Raw genomic sequence first — 9,848 nt, 5'->3', positions numbered from 1 at the left:
CCTACTTGGCTCTCGAGCACCGTCTTGGTGAGGCGAGAGAAGGTTGACCTAGCGTTCTTGAGTCCCTTTGGCATCCTGATGAAGCAGTATGTGCCGAAGGGTGTGATGAAACTGGTACTGGCCTTGTCTTCCTTCTTCATGTATATTTGGTGGTAGCCGGAGAAGCAGTTGAGAAGTGACATGACTTCGCATCCGGATGCACTATTGACTATCTTGTCGATCTGTGGCAGCGGGAAATTATCCTTGGGGCAGGCCTTGTTGAGGCTAGTGAAATCGATACACATTCGCCATTTGCCTCTTTTCTTTTGCACCATGACTACGTTGGCGAGCCACGTAGGGTAGGCGACTGGTTCAATGAAATTGGCCTCCAGCAGGCGGTGTACTTCGTCTTTGGCGGCTTCTATTTTTTCATCGGACATTTTGCGCAACCGCTGCTTCTTTGGGCGCACCGAAGGGTCGATGCCCAAACTGTGCTCGATGACGGTGCGACTGACTCCGACCAGGTCGAGGGTAGACCAGGCGAAGACGTGCTTATTTCTGGAGAGACAGGAGATGAGTTTCCCCTCGTCTTGCGAAGTCAGGTCTTCGCTTATAATGACTGTTTGCTTGGGCGTCGCCGGGTCGAGGGGAACTGTCTTCGTTCCGTCGTTGCTCTACAGCTGTGCCTTTTCATGTTCGTTGGCGGCTGGGCGGGTAGCCTCGGAGACTTTGCACTGCGTCGTAAGGCAGTGTACATTTCGTTGACCTGGAATGAAGTCTCTCTCAATGTTACGCGTAGTCTGCTGGTTACCGTAAACCGTTATTGCGCCTTGCGGACCCGGAATTTTCATACAGAGGTATAATCCATGAATGGCCGCTTCAAATTTATTGATAGAGCCCCGACCCATTATGGCGTTGTAGGGATAGACCATGTCGACGATGTCAAAGGTGATTTGTTCGCTTCGCGCATTGGGTGCTACGCCAAAGGACATGGGTAGCTCTATCTTGTCCACAGGGAAGGTGCCCTTGCCGCCGAAGCCATATAGGGGATTGTCCGAAGGCTTGAGTAAGTTGTGGCTGATGCCCATGCGGTCGAAGGCGTGGAGGAAGATGATGTCGCCTGGCTACCGTTGTCAACGAGGACTTTGTGCAGGTCCCAGCCTGCCACACTGCAGTTGATTACCATGGCGTCAATGTGGGGTGTGCTGCGCAGATCAACATCTCTGGCGTCGAAGGTTAGTGGCACATGTGACCACTTCGTTTGCACGACTGGGCCGGTGATGGCGACGTGGTTGACGCTTCGGTAGTGATCCCTCTTTTGCCGCTTCGTGTCGAAGTCTTCTTGTTTTGGTGTTTGGGGGTGATTTTGGTGGTGTGGGTTTGGTTGATGCGGAGGCGGGAGTGGGGGTGGTACGACTTGTACCTCCTGGTGGTGCTGATATGCGTGGTTGCGTAGATGCTGGGTGTGGCCGTGGTTGTATGGTTGTGGGTGGTGGTGTTGATATGTGTGCGCGATAACTCTTTGGTTGTCGACGGGTTGTGCCCGAGACATCCTGTCCCTGGTGGCCTTCGTTTCCAGGCAGTCCCTCATTGGGTGCGCGCAATCTTCGCCGTGAAACAGGTAGTAATATCTGCGCGGTTGCTGCGCCCGTCCCCGGCCCCGGCCACGCGTGCCATTGCCATGGCCCTGGGGGGGATAATCTTGACGGCGAGCGGCCTCGCCAGCGGGGTGCTGGTTGGCTATGTTATGCACCTGCTGCTGACTGCGATTGTCCCGACCGGAGTCTGACTGCGAAGGCCTTGTCTAGGTTCGGGTGGACTGCGGAGGGTCCTTGGGCTTTCTCTGAGACTCGACCTTACGCTGATGGAGCTCTTCGGATCTGGCGTACTTCTCAAACAACTGATAGAGCTCTTGGAGGTTTTTGGGTGGGTCCCTGATGCAGTGACTGTATAGGACGCCAGCCTGAAGGCCACTGATGGCGTAGTGTATGGCAATTTGGTCGTCGACCGAAGGCAGTTGTGACTTGAGAGTCATGAACTTGCAGTAGTACTCCCATAGGGTTTCCTTCTCTTGCTGTTTGCAGAGTGATAGCTCGGCCAAGGCATCGGTGTCTGGGCGGTACCCTTGGAAGTTAAGCAGAAACTTGTCTCGGAGATGTGACACCCCAGGTGTCAGTTTCGTGTTATGACGAGAGATTTATCCTAATCTCGGATGCTCAGTGAAAATTTCTATTTCTCGCTCGCGTATGTCTCTGATTATCCAGATTATTTATCCACATTTCACCAAGTTTGGAATTATTCAATCTCAAGAACAGCCAAATTTGGAGCTGTTAAAACTTTTATTCTCGGTGCGAATGTAATCTCGATATTCAATCTCGATTTATAAATCTCGTCTAAAACTCATTAAATCAAACCCTCGACGACTGTTATCTGATCTGAGCCCGAATCCAATTCCTCGAACTTCGATCGATGTTCGACTATTTTAATCCGAATCCGTACTCTCAAAAGAAATACTCAGTATGTCGTCCTCTAATCAAATCTTACTCGACTCAGCTTAGTACCTCTTTGTTCGATCCGAATTCAAAAAAATCAACCTCGGCGATAATTTTAAATATCGCGATTTATCTCTTTCAATCATAAATTTGAAAGCCAGTCATATCTTAAGACGATTTATTTTTAAATCTTGCGTAGGGAATTATTTCCGAGCGAAATCAAATCCAACTCTCGGCTGAATTAATCGCTCGATCGCCCGTTCATCGAAACTCTAATTCACTCTGTTCTTTGTAGAGACGAATTCCGCATGAACGTTTGTATTCCGGGAAATAATTAGCGATCTGATAATCCGTGTTTAATCAAAAACCATAAAATAAAATGGAAATAAATTAGCGTGGCCCGATTTAGCGTTTTGGGCCAGCCCAACCCAGCCCAATAGGCCCATTAAGAAACCCTAACCCTAGGCTTCTATAAATAGGATCCCTCTTCCCTTGCACCTTGGAAATTTTCCACTCCCACCCCTAGCCGCCACCAGCCATTTTCCCTGCCTTCTCCTCTCACGCGCAGCTTCCTTCTTCTCTGTTCATGGCACACGGCAGCAGCACCTCCCATGGCACCGGCGAAGCTCAAGCAGCCGAGCTTCCCTCCATGGCCAAGCGCTCTCCCTGCTCCTTCTCCCTCGCGCAGGAGCTCTAGCCGAGTCCCTTTCTTCCTCTCCTTCTCCACGGCGTTCGGCAGCAGGGAGACCTTCTTCCCATGGCTACAGCAAGGAGCTCGACTCCTCTTCCATGGCGCCCTCTCCCTGGCTTCCCTTGCGCAGTGGCAGAAGCTGCCATGGACGTCGCCCACCCCATGAGCGCGCAGGGCAGAGCATTTTTGGTCTCCCTGGATCCATGGCGTCCAAGCCCCCTGTGCCCTCTCTCCTATGATGTGACGCCCCTACTCCTCTCTCTCTACCAGCGCCCTTCCTGCTACTCCTCCTGGGCGCGTCCTCTGCTCCACAACCCAATCGTGTGGTCGCCAAGCTCTCTGCTCCCAGCTTACTCCCAGCCGGCATCCCTCCCTAGCTGCTGCTCGCCCCTTCCTTCATTTTCCCCTTGTGCAGCAGCAAGAAGCCCCTGCTCAGCCAGCAGCCTTGGCGTCCAACTTCGCTGCGCAGCGGTGCCGATCCAAAACAGCGGCCCCGGATCCCCTCCGCACCGCATGCTTCGCTCAATCTGCGCAGTGCCCATGGTGCTTGCTAGGTGTTCGACGAAATGTGCAGCAGCCCCGACATCTCCGCGCGCTGCTGGCTCGCTGTTTTGGGAAGCCTAGTGGACAGCACGCCATCGACGCTCGCCGGGTGTTTGCTGTTTTTGCGCAGCCCCGTCGTCGTCGTCTTTCACCCCGGTGAGACCGCGACGCTCCTTGTTCGATTCCGCATCGACATTATTTTCCTATGATTAATTATGTATGTGTGCTGCTTTATTTTATTTTTGTGGAGGAGAGAACCCCATGTTTTGCGTGGAGAAGGCAAGCCGCTCGACGCTCGTCGATGTTCGGAGCGATGCACAAATCAGAATCGCCATCGTCCTTACAAACACCGATTGGGTTTGTTTATGGTGAGCCGATGCATGTCGCTCTCGATCGACTCGTTTAATTAATTTGAATGGATGTGTGTAAAATGTTTTGGTTATGCGCATTGGTAGGATCGTGTTTGCGATTGGAGAACAAAAGGTTATGTGATGTATGCGATTTGTAGTTGTCTAATTATGTTTTGGTCGATGTGGTGCATGTTTAAAAATTGTATTGGTATCGATTGAAGTTTGTGGCGAAAGAAAAAGTAGGAAAGAACTCGGATGTTTTTACGTTTCGATAGGAAGATGTGCGATGTGTTGTTTGATGCGAAGGATAGGTTTTACTAGTTTAAACGGTTAGTCGGCTGACTCGATCAGTAAAGCTAAAGTTGATTGTGCGATTAAGATGAGGTGACGACATGCCGTAGTAGTCGTCGCCTTCTCTATGTTTTCGAGTCAGATAAATACCATAGACAATTAATTGTTGATACCCAAAGAGTGTTAGAAACAAGTAGTCGTGCTCTACCTATGGCGTCAAAGGAAATATGGTGTGTTGATTTATTAGGAGCTAAGTGACCTAATATAGAAAAGTAGTTAAGAAAACTAATCGAATTTCTTTTAGCTATATTTTAAGTTAAGATGTCTAAAATGATGAAACTAGTTTTGTTGGTCTCATGGTGTTATGATTGAGAAGAATATGAACTTGTGTATGAATTACTATTTTTTTCATGTTGTGTTAGCCAACTCTTGTTAAATAGAGGAATTCAATTGCGTTAAGTAATTGTTATATGTAGGTGTTTCCAGTACTTCAAGTGGTTGCAAGTTAATTAGTAGACTCTCTATGTGATGCTAGATGTCTAGGTAGACTTTCGTGAATTGTGGTGCTCGGACCGTCGAGATGAAGGTTAAGTCGGTCGATGCCGAATAAGTAGTTAAAATGATTAATGGAACAATCATGGGGTTAAAACTAGAAACTAGTGTTCCTGCACCCGTTTGGGATGTTGTAGCCAAATTGCGTATGGTTATGGTCGCGGATGAAAAGTAGTAGTGCTCATGTGATGTCTAATTTAAAACGCAAATTGTTGGGTGATTATCGTGGACAATGTGTTGTTAATTGGTTGTAGTAATTTTAGTGCATTAATGACTTGAATAAAATTTGCAAGTCGAATTGTTGGTTCTAAATTGATTGTCTTAACTCGAACAAATAGTAAAGCGCTAGAGTAATTCAAGTCTCTCGAACGCGGCGATTCTTGAATTATATATGAGCTGAAATGTATTGATTGCTGTTTTGGACTACACACACTGTTTTACAAACTGCTTGCTGTGTTCTGTCCACCGTCAGAGCAGATTTCAAAAAACTGTGTTGTTTGATTTAGTTAGACATTGAATCAATTCTTGGTGATTATGTAAGTTATGTAGTGCTTTTGCTGAGCTTTCCATAAAGTCTTGGATCACTCTTTTTGGTGATCTGAAGATTAAGTTATGAATGTTTAAAGTGAGAAGACTGAATCTGTCCAGTTCTGGACAGCAAAGTCTTCTAGTGTATTTTATCCTTAGTTAAATATTGAATCACCTTAAGATGTTTATAAATGATATGTAGATAATTTTATTACCTTTCCAGAAAGTCTAGGATCACCTTGTTTGGATGCCTGAATCTTCAGTTATGAATTTTTAAAGTCACAAGTCTGAATCTGTCCAAATCTGGACAGCGCTGTTGTGTTAACACCTTTTGACCTTGCTAAGTGTTTAATCATGCTATGATGACAATACCAAAGTTGTAAAGCACTTTTCAAGCTTTCTAAAAAGTCCTAGTTTACTATTTTTGATTAAATATCTTGTGAGTTATGACTGAAACAAGTGACTGCTGTATTGCTGTCCAAAAAATTCTGCTAGTGCGCTTTTGATTGTTTAGTTCATCCTTCTCGCTAAAAATGTTTGGTTTGCTCTTAAGTAATGTAGACTTGCCATGGTTAAGCTAGAGATGACATGTGTGTCTTGTTTTATATGTTTCTTCTCTAGTTGATTGTGATATAGGAGTTTCCATAGACATTGATGCATATGTCCTCTATTGAACTTGTGTACTCGGTGATGCTTTTGCGCGATCAATAGGAGAACTAATGAAAAGCCGTGTCCAAATAAATAAAATGCGCGTACTTGTGGTGTCGTAGTGGTGTTGCGTAAATACATAAAAATATTTGTTGTCTTTTAATGGTATTAATGTTGAACGTCGATAGTGTGTAGATAACTAAAGCGAACATGTGATTGTTACGGTGTCTTCCATTTTATTGTTTAGTTCTCCACTGTGTCCTTGTATGTCTTGTGCTACTTTTGTGCTACTGTCATTATATTCATACATATGCATCTTGCATCTCATTTAGGACCGAGAGATGACGCTCATGCAAGTGGTGTGGTGCCAACCACAAGATGCCGTTGGTGGACGACCTGAAGAATGGACATAACCAGTGGATACTCGCCAAGCGAGTACCTCCCCCAACAAACACTGTCTAAGTGTTAAATTAAAGGCAAGCCCGGTTTTATGCATAACCGTTTATTATGCTATTTTACTACACTTAATGTTTGTAGGGTTGTAATGTGCACTTAAGTGTAGGAGTTGATTGAAAACCTAGTTGCATGAACTCAGGAATCCTTTTGAGATGGATACTAGTATGCTAGGTCGAGTAGCTGTTTTGCTAATTAGGGATCTCGGTAGAAGACGAGTGATTTTTCTAGCACTCGCGCGAGGTCAGGAATTGATTGTATCCATTTTTATATCAGAATGATGATGGTCTGTGGACACGAATCCATGGGGATGTGTGGTCTACGAGATGAAATTGGAATAAGGATTAACGTGCGGATACCTGTGTCAAGCGTTTGAACGTACTAAACACATGCCGAGAAATATGGTAAATCGGTAAGCCTAGTACCTGAGTGAACCTGCCCGCATACTTTACCCCTCATGCGACCTGAGACGTGATCTCCCATTCCGGTTATGGTGGGTACAAGTGCAGTCACTGCACGACGGCAGTCGGGGTCAGTGAGGCATTGTACGTCAAGGCGGTGAGCCCTGATCTGTTGCCAGGGAATCGATGGGGACGGTTGATGTGTGTGGGGACGGAGTGCCTCGCCACGTCGTGTGTTTAGGTTTACCTTGCAAGGATAAAAACTCGATTCGAATCGTCTGCTTCTCGCAGCTAATGAGACTGCTTGATCCATTGTACTGCATTGAGTAATAAGTGGAAACGAGATGACTGGCAAAAGATGTTGATTGCTAAAAATGTTTGATACCATGGATGCTTAGCTAGGTACACATTTAGTCTTAAAAGGATCATACTAAAACTTGAAAAGCTAAAACTTGTTTTTAGACTCAGCTAGTGCTTTTGGCAAACCAAACCCCTCAGCCAAACAGCTGCATGTCTAGAGGTAGAGGAGTAGACTCCTCGCACCGGGTAAGTCTAGCTGAGTATTAGTATACTCAGCCTTGCAGGTACTCCTTAGGATGATTGGTTGTTGGTGTGACTTGGCCTCCATCCCTGCCACCGGGATAGACGGTCGAGTGGGTTATTGCTTCCGCAGGAGAGGACCAGGAGGAGTAGCGTGGCCAGGCTTCGCCATGTTACTCGGTTTTCTCCGTTAGTTATTTCCGCTGCATTAAAATTTATGGTTATTATTTCTGAAACTCCGATAATGTAATCACTACTGATACTTATTAAATTTATGGTATTATGTTTTATTGTATTTCTCTGTGCCTCACCTTCGAGTGAGCTAGTGGTATTCGATCCTGGATAAGTGGCTTTTATCGGACTAGATCCGAGGGACTGACGGTTTATTCCTATTTAAGTGTGGTCTAGCCTCTAAGGCGGGACTTAGGCACTTTAGTTGGAATAATTCGGGCGGTTCCGCCACAGGAGACTTCTCCAGGAGTCGATGGACAGTGGGGGCAACCTGGTGTACCAGGTCAAGGCCGGACCCTCGAGGGCGATGATGAAGGATTTGGCCATTGTGGCGTCGTCCCCTCCGGATGATGCGACGGCGACTTGATAGCTCATGATGTATTGTGCTGGGTCGATGCTGCCGTTGTATTTGGGGTAGGTCCCTGCCCTGAAGTTAGGGGGCCATGGTGACACTTGGAGTTGCGGCGCCAGGGGGCTTCGCTCATCAAGGTAGTTGATGCCTTGGAAAGCTGCGGCGTGCGGGATGAAGGGTCCGCGCTGGGGAATGAATAAGTCTCTGGCTGGCACACGCTGTTGGAGGGGCGGGCCGTGCTGCAGATCGTGTTGGCCTTCGCGCTGCATGAGCGCAATCTCTTGCTCGAGTTCCTGAGCCCTCTGCTCCTCGTCTTGTATCATCTGGCGCATCTTGGCTTGTGCGGAGACACGTTGGCGCTTGGCCTCGAGGATTTCTTTCTGCTTTTGGAGGTTGCAGTTCTTGATGTGCAGGGCTCGTAGCTGTAGCTGTTCTTCTGCTGAGACGCCGATGACTTCGCCGTCCTCTGTTGCATCCTCGCCCTCTAGTGGAGCGAAGCCTGGGGATGGTGCTTGTGGTTGTCCTCCGGAGCTGCAGGTGCGGAGGGTGCCTTCGGGAGTGGGTTGATCGTTGCGCTGTCTCTTGCTGAGTGCGTCGTCTTCGCAGGCTTCTTGGTGGGTGTTGTCTACGAGGGCCTTGCCCTTTTTCTCGGCTAGCAGTGCTGCCTTCGCTGCTTCGTCGACGGATGGGGCTGCCTTCGAACTAGCTCTCTTGGGTGCCATCGCGGGTGGTTTGTTCGTAGCACGAACGGTGGGTGCCAAATGTTGGAACTTGCTCTCCTGGGCAAGTTGATCCAACGGGGGAGTGGAAAGAGTGCAAGCAAGGTTTAACTCGAGATGGCAATTGCTCTGTTAATCCAGCCTCTCAAGGGCACTATACGGGGGTATTTATAGGTGCCCGAGTGCCCAACGTCCCAATGTAAGGACGTTTATGCCCTCAGGCACCTGGACTATCCCCAGAATATTCCCATAAGGGAGGGTTATAGACTGTCATTACAGAAAAGCTATTACAAATCGGGCCCGTAACACGCTTCTCCGTGCAGGGCCTATTATAGTGGGTCGAATCCCACGTGGGCCTCTAGGTCGGGTGAGGACGTGGGATGGAGAGACTTCGTCGTAGGCCTTCGTCTTGCAGTGAGGAGGACAAAGGGTGGGCCGCGCCGGTCATCTTGCCTCCGTTGGTGCAGCGAGGTGACGAAGGTCTAGAGCGAAGGGTAGCGTCTTCGCCTTCGCCCCAACATTTATAGTGAACTCAATTTAAATGTAAACCTCAATGTCATATTTGAGTTCCTCTCTTCCTTGTTTTTCTTTTCTTTCTACAAAAAGATCTTCAAGAGTGCCCATGGTGTATGGATGGAACTCGAAGACTTCTATGGTGACTCTTCCACATTTGATGATGGAAATTTTGTAGAAGAGGATGATCACAAGGAGGAGATAGAGCTCGAAGATGATGATCACATTGATGACAAGGAGGTCATTGATGGGTGCTCCACCTCAAGTGAGAACTCAAGCGATGATGATAAATCTACCACAAGTTCACTTGAGTTGATGGAAGATGATGATTGTTGATGATTGGGTTGTGAGAGTGATGCTTCTACAAGCCCATCACTGTCACCACATTAATTCATTTCACAAGGTGACACCAAGGTATAATGCTAATGTGGTTGATCATGTCTATTCATATGATGAGCCTGTAGATAGACTAGATAGCATGAACACATATTTAGAAAATGAGAAAGCTAAAATAATAAAGCTAGAAAATGAAAACTCAATTATAAAGAATGCATGTGAACAACAA

This window comes from Zea mays, chromosome 5 (genome assembly GCF_902167145.1).
Source record: "Zea mays cultivar B73 chromosome 5, Zm-B73-REFERENCE-NAM-5.0, whole genome shotgun sequence".
NCBI classification, from domain to species: Eukaryota; Viridiplantae; Streptophyta; class Magnoliopsida; order Poales; family Poaceae; genus Zea; species Zea mays.
Note: the sequence above shows the minus strand (reverse complement) of the source record.